Source organism: Delphinus delphis, chromosome 1 (assembly GCF_949987515.2).
Source record: "Delphinus delphis chromosome 1, mDelDel1.2, whole genome shotgun sequence".
Classification (NCBI taxonomy): Eukaryota; Metazoa; Chordata; class Mammalia; order Artiodactyla; family Delphinidae; genus Delphinus; species Delphinus delphis.
In genome coordinates, this window is record NC_082683.1 from 266,754 (window position 1) to 272,905 (window position 6,152).

General features: G+C 55.9%; 1 protein-coding gene across 7 annotated transcripts in view; it reads right to left on the reverse strand.

Moving 5' to 3' along the window:
• Positions 1 to 5,098, reverse strand: part of C1H1orf159 (chromosome 1 C1orf159 homolog) — a 28,675-nt gene extending 23,577 nt beyond the window's left edge. For 6 of the 7 annotated variants that reach the window (XR_011246462.1, XR_011246459.1, XM_069540680.1 and 3 more), the window contains exon 1: positions 5,067 to 5,098. The gene's annotated coding sequence lies outside the window, so the exon portion shown is untranslated. Of the gene's footprint in view, positions 1 to 4,407; positions 4,991 to 5,066 lie in introns of those variants that run through there. The other variant, XR_011246460.1, reaches the window with a different exon arrangement.
• Between the last annotated feature and the right edge of the window lie 1,054 nt (positions 5,099 to 6,152).

A 6,152-nucleotide genomic window follows, 5' to 3' on the forward strand; every position in this document is an offset into this window, starting at 1 on the left:
GAACTGACAACCTGATTCTGAAATGTATATGAAAATACAAAGAACCTAGAATAGCCAGAGCAATTTTAAAAAGAAGAACAAGTGGGACTTCCCTGGTGGTCCAGTGGTTAAGACTCCAAGCTTCCAATGCAGGGGGTGCAGGTTCGATCCCTGGTCGGGGCACTAAGACCCCACATGCCGCGGGGTGCGGCCAAAAAGTAAAAAAAATTAAAATTAAAAAAATTAAAAAGAATAAAAGCAGAAGCATGGAGGACTTACACTGCCGTACCTGAAGACTTATTATAAAGTCACAAGACAGTGTGGATTGATGAACAGATAGACCAATGTAACAGAATAGAGAACCCAGAAATAGATCCTCACAAACACAGTCAAATGATTTTTGATAAGATGCCAAAGCAATTCAATGGAGAAAAGAAAGTTTTTTTCAAGAAATGGTGCTGGGACAGCTGGTTACTTACATGGAATAAAAAGTGAAACTACTAGACTCACATCACATGAAAAATTAATTAGAGACGGCTCACGGAGCTAAACACAAAACTGCATCTATAAACCTTCTACAAGCAACTACAAGAGACATCTTAGGGGCTTTTGGTTAGGCAAAGACTTTTAAATAGGACACAGAAAGCATGAACCAAAAAAGAAACACAATTGATAAACTAAACTTCATCAATATTAAAAACTTCTGCTCATGAAAATACACCATTATGGTGGATATAAACTCCATGCATTTGCCAAAATCCATAGAACGATATATCACAGAGAGCAGACTTAATACAAGCAAACAAATCAGCACCACCCACCAGAATGCCAGGGATGGCAGGATGGAAAGCAGACTGTGACCACTGACTCTAACTGTATCAACGTGTGACACCAACACACTGAAGGGGACAGGAAGACAGTGTTTTGACTAGGAACTGTAAGACCAACGATAAGAAGAAACCAAATATAAACACGGCACTCAAGGTGATAAATTTGTTTCTCAGAGTGGGGAGGTATATGGGAGAACAATTCTGAAACTGCTTTCTACGTACACTGGGGTGGGACAAATAAGAAAATGATGGTGATGGCAGTGAGAAGGTTACATATAAGCACTTTTCTAACAGACTACAGGTTACAGACACACAGGTGAACAGATACATAGTTACCTATCTGCTAAGAGGACTACAGGCAAGGACACCCCAGCAGCAACGCCCACACCTGCTGCCAGGTCCTCGTTTCTAAACCCCACTCTCCCATGAAACGAACCAGCGCTCCCCAGAGAACTGGGTGATTCTAGGGCTGAGGCGGGAACACAACAAGATGAAGGGAAGCTGGCGTGGCTGGCAGTGCAAGAAAGGAAGGAAGCGCTCACAAGGGGCGGGGGGTGGGAGGGGTGGGCAACGACAAGGTCCTGGCGGCCAAGGCTGGAACGAGGTGGGCAGCCAAACCGACAGCGTGGAGCTGCGTCCCCACCAAAGTGCAGACGACACCCACGCGTCCATCCTCCTTACGGGAGTCCAGACCACACGGTGGGTCTTCCCCAGAGCTTCGCTCCCACCCCCGGGAGGGTGGGCCGCCCCTCTGAGTGGCTGCCAGAGAGACGGGAGGACAGGACAAGGAGTGACACTCCTTGGCAGATCCCCCCTGAGCCAGGTGACCAGGCCGACAGCCCCCGTGATGTCGTGCGGACGTCAGGTGCCCTGATGTGATGTCACGAGAGCGCCACCTCACCTCTGGGGTCTTCTTTCCATAAACCACAACCCCTGTCTAACCAGAAGAAAACACAGCAGACAAAGCCCAAATCAGGGACACGCTACAAAACACCTGAGTGGTCCTCCCCAAAACCGTCAAGGTCACGAAAAAGTAGCCTCCCAGATGGGACCCCGGGCAGAACGAGGACCCTGGGGCAGCGCGTGACCTGCAGCCTGGAGCGTGGGGAACAGTAACGGAGCACCGTCGTGTACTAGTTTCCACAGTGTGCCTCGGTCTGCATCTTTCTGTTAACCTAAAACCACTCCAAAAGAGTTTAATTTTAAAAAGACGCTATTAATAATGCGAATAGGCAAGTCAAACAATGGGAGGTAATACTCTCTCTCTCTATATATACGTATATATATATATATCTGACATGGCTTGTATCCAGAAGACCTAGAGGAAATTACAACTTGATAATTTTTATAATTTTGTTTTATTCATTTATTTTTGGCTGCATTGGGTCTTCGTTGCTGCGCGTGGGCTTTCTCTAGTTGCGACGAGCGGGGGCTACTCTTCGTTGTGGTGTGCGGGCTTCTCATTGTGGTGGCTTCTCTTGAGGAGCACGGGCTCTAGGCTCGTGGGCTTCAGTAGTTATGGCACGCAGGCTCAGTAGTTGTGGCACATGGTCTTAGCTGCTCCGCGGCATGTGGGATCTTCCCAGACCAGGGATCAAACCCATGTCCCCTGCACTGGCAGGCGGGTTCTTTACCACTGTGCCACCAGGGAAGTCTCTACAACTTGATAATTTTTAAAAGGGCAGGGTGCTTTCCTGGTGGTCCAGTGGTTAAGAATTCACCTTCCAATGCATGGGAAGAGGGTTTGATCCCTGGTCGGGAAACTAAGATCCCACATGGTGCGGGGCAACTACTGAGCACATGGACCACAACTAGAAAGCCCGTGTGCTGCAACTACAGAGCCCATGTGCCATGGAGCCTGCGTGCCACAACTAGAGAGAAGCCCACGTGCCACAGCAGAGGATCCCGCATGCTGCAAGGAAGATCCCATGTGCCGCAACTGAGACACAGCCAAAAATAAATTTAAAAAATAAATATTTAAAAATTTTTAAAAATTAAAAAAGGCAAAAAACTTGATCAGATGCTTCGAGCGGGTGTCGCAGACGGACGCATGCCCAGCATCACTGCTCAAGGAGATGCAGATGGAAGACACTACTGAACACCGCCCTGCCCACCAGGCCTCACATGGCAGTCTCACGCCCACAGAACACAAGTGCAAGAATGTGCATGACCCCATCACCCAAGACAATGCCAGGAACGCACCCAAGTGCCGTCCCAGGTCAGGCATTGCGCTGGAGACAGCCAGGGAGCTCCACAGACCATGGAGTCTAACACAGCACCATGAAGGAACGTGGCAGAAATCAGAACTATGCCGGCTCCTGGGGGGCAGGGCTGGGAAGGCTTACGAGGTCTCAGTCAGCCCAGGGCAGCTTAGACAGACACTGTTCCTCACAGAACCGGGGCGGGGAGGCCCAAGGTCCAGGAGCCAGCAGATCCGGTCTCTGGTGAGGGCCCTTCCCGGCCTGCAGACGGCCGCCTTCTCGCGGTCCTCCTGGCCTTGCCTGGTGTGTGAGCAGGGAGGGGGGTCTCTGTCTTCCTCTTGTTATCAGGGCACCGATCCCCTCATGGGCCCCCCTCACCCTGATCACCTCCCCAAGGCCCCACCTGCAGACAACATCACGCTGGGGCTTCGACACAAGGATTCGGGGGACACAACATGAGGGAACCTTTAGGGATGACAGAAATGTGCTCTATCATGCCAGTGTGCAAGTTACACAGCTATACATTTGCCAAAACTGGGCAAATTGAACCTATGCACTTCACTTATGTGGATTACATGTAATCACGAACTGAATAAATGCAATTCATTTTCTATTTTGAAAATCTTCTTGGAGCCAAAAATCTAAGGAATTGGGTCCAAAAATTTCTACAAGGTAATGAAAAGTTTGGTGAGAATTTAAATTGTACCATGTGTTCTTTCATGACTCTCATTTATCCTTAGAAGCACTGGTTTCAAAGAAGTCACTGTGATTCTGAACAAGTAACACGTCAGGTAACGGCGGGGGGCTGGGGGTGGAATTATTCAGGTCCCTCAATAGCTGTTGGGTGCTGGGCCAGAAAACCACATAAACAGCTCTCCGACAGGAGGCCCTGCCCGGGTGACCACGGCAGGGGGCGGACGCGATCTTCCAGCCTTGCGGGCAGCTGTGGCTGGAGAGGGGTGAGGGGCAGGTGGTCACCAACTTCACAGTTCACGTGTGCTGCCCTTTCCTTCTCCCACCGTCGAGCACAACGCAGGAGGGCCCGCGGCATCTCCAGAGCCTCCGTGCGGGTACCTCCAGTCAGCCTCTCGGCGAGCAAAGGGCGCCAACGGGCAATATGAGAACCGCGGACCTTCTCATTCTGCTGCTTCCCATTCTGAAAATCCCCCCACGCTCAAGGAAGATCAGCGCAGTGAACGATCTGACCGACGTAAAGGACACACTCCCGGCTGCTGACACTTACGGCTCGGGGGCCTCAAAAGCCCCGAGACGGAGCTGCCGGTTGGACCCTTGGAGCCCACCTGGGGGGGTCCTTGGCCTTGGGGACGCGGGATTCCCAGTGCTGTGGTGACCAGAGGTCGTTCTTCAAGTGAATTACGCGACAAGTCACAGCTTACCTCGAGGCACAGGGCGATGCAGGGAGGGGCGGGCGGCGCCCTAGGGGTGCGGGGCTGAGCACCCTCGAGCCGCGGCTGCTGCGCCTTTGGGAGGAGCGCCCAGGGCCAGGTGGGGTGAGCGTGAGCCAGGAAGAGAAACTTTCCGGAAAACCCAGGTTTGATTTCCTTCTAGGAGCTCCTGAGATCACCGTGGCCGTTCAGACTCTGGCTAACACAGCCTGCTGCGGAGGCGCGGGGAGGAGCAGAGAAGCACGGGGCCCAGCTCTGCCCCCGGCCCCGCAGGGGCCCGGGAAACAGGACAAAAGGGCCACCCTGGCGCTCGGGCACCGAGGAGCTGCGTTGGCTCGAACGCTGCTCCTTGAAACGCTGTGATACGCGCGTCCGAACCCCGGTCTCAATTAAACCGAAACTAAAGCGTCAATTAAATCGTCCTGGTGACGACGCACACAGACCCTGCTGGACCACACTGGACACTGTGGGGGCGATATCCACCTGCGGGCCCTCCCGCGCGGCCGGGGCGGCGGGGGGCGCGGAGGAGCAGGGCGGCCGGACCCCGCGCCCTCCGCCCCGCCCCGCCATTACCGCCCGGCCCGGGGTCCGCACCCCGAGGGTAGCCCCCCGCCCTCTCCCCGCGCGCCCGCCCCCGGCCCCTCACTCACCCCCGCGCCCTTCGGGTTCCTCTTTCGTACCCCCCGCCCTCCAGGCGGTCGCGCTGCGCTCCCTGGGACTTGTAGTCTCTCTGCAGCCCGAGCCTGGGTACCAGGGAGCGTGGCTCCCAGCCCAAAACTACACCTCCCGGCGATCCACGCGAGAGCCCGCCCCCGCCATGTAGGTGCCAGGCCGGGGTTCTCGCGACATCTGCAAGCGCGCGCGGAGCGGCCTGGGAAGTGTAGTCTAGGGCCCTGAATAGGGCAGCGGAAGCGACGGGAGGCCTGTGCTGGCCGGGCGGACAGCTGTTCGTGGACGGTCGGCGAGGCTGCCCGTCGGTGTCCGGCGGGGCAGCGATTCCGGAGACAGCACGGGGTTACACAGCCGCGTCCCGGAGGGCGGCGCCGCGCTGCGAACAGGGTTCCGGCTGCGCCTCTGGAATCGGCCTGGGGGCTCCCGGCGCCCGGGGGCCCGGCCCGCGCTCGGGCGCGGTGGACGGGGGGGGGGGGGGGGCCGGGAAAAGGCCTCTGTGGGGTTTGCATCCTCTGTGCGCGGTTCCCCAGGAAGGACGCTGTTCCTGGACTGCCCCTCGCCCAGCTCTGCCACTTTCGGGACCTCAGGCGGAGCCCTTCTCACGGGGTGGGGTCGGGGTACGTGGGATCCCCGGGGCCTGGTCCGCACCAGGGCTGCCTCTGGGGAAGGCTGTGACGAGGAGCTTGGAGAAAAGAGAGTAAGACCGACCACCCCCCTTGTCGTGCTTTCTGTGCCGTTGGGCGGGGGCCGACTTTCCTTAAGGGCGGCTACTCGGAGAGCAGTGTCTGGGCCGGTGGGCCTGAGCAGAGAGGCCTGCATCGGAACGGGCACCCACGCCGAAGACTGCAGTCCGCATGGACGCCTGTAACACGGGCTTTTCGCGTCTCTCCCAAACTTCCTCATTCAGTATGAAGAGGGGTGGCTGGGAAAGACGCGTGGTCTCGGGTTTCTTTGAACTGGTGAAGCTGGTCGGACTGGTGGTTCTTTCCACGAAAGCTCCCACCCCGTGGCCTTGTGGTGCCTCCCAGGCGCTGGGAATGCTCCCCAGTCAGTCCCAAAGACCA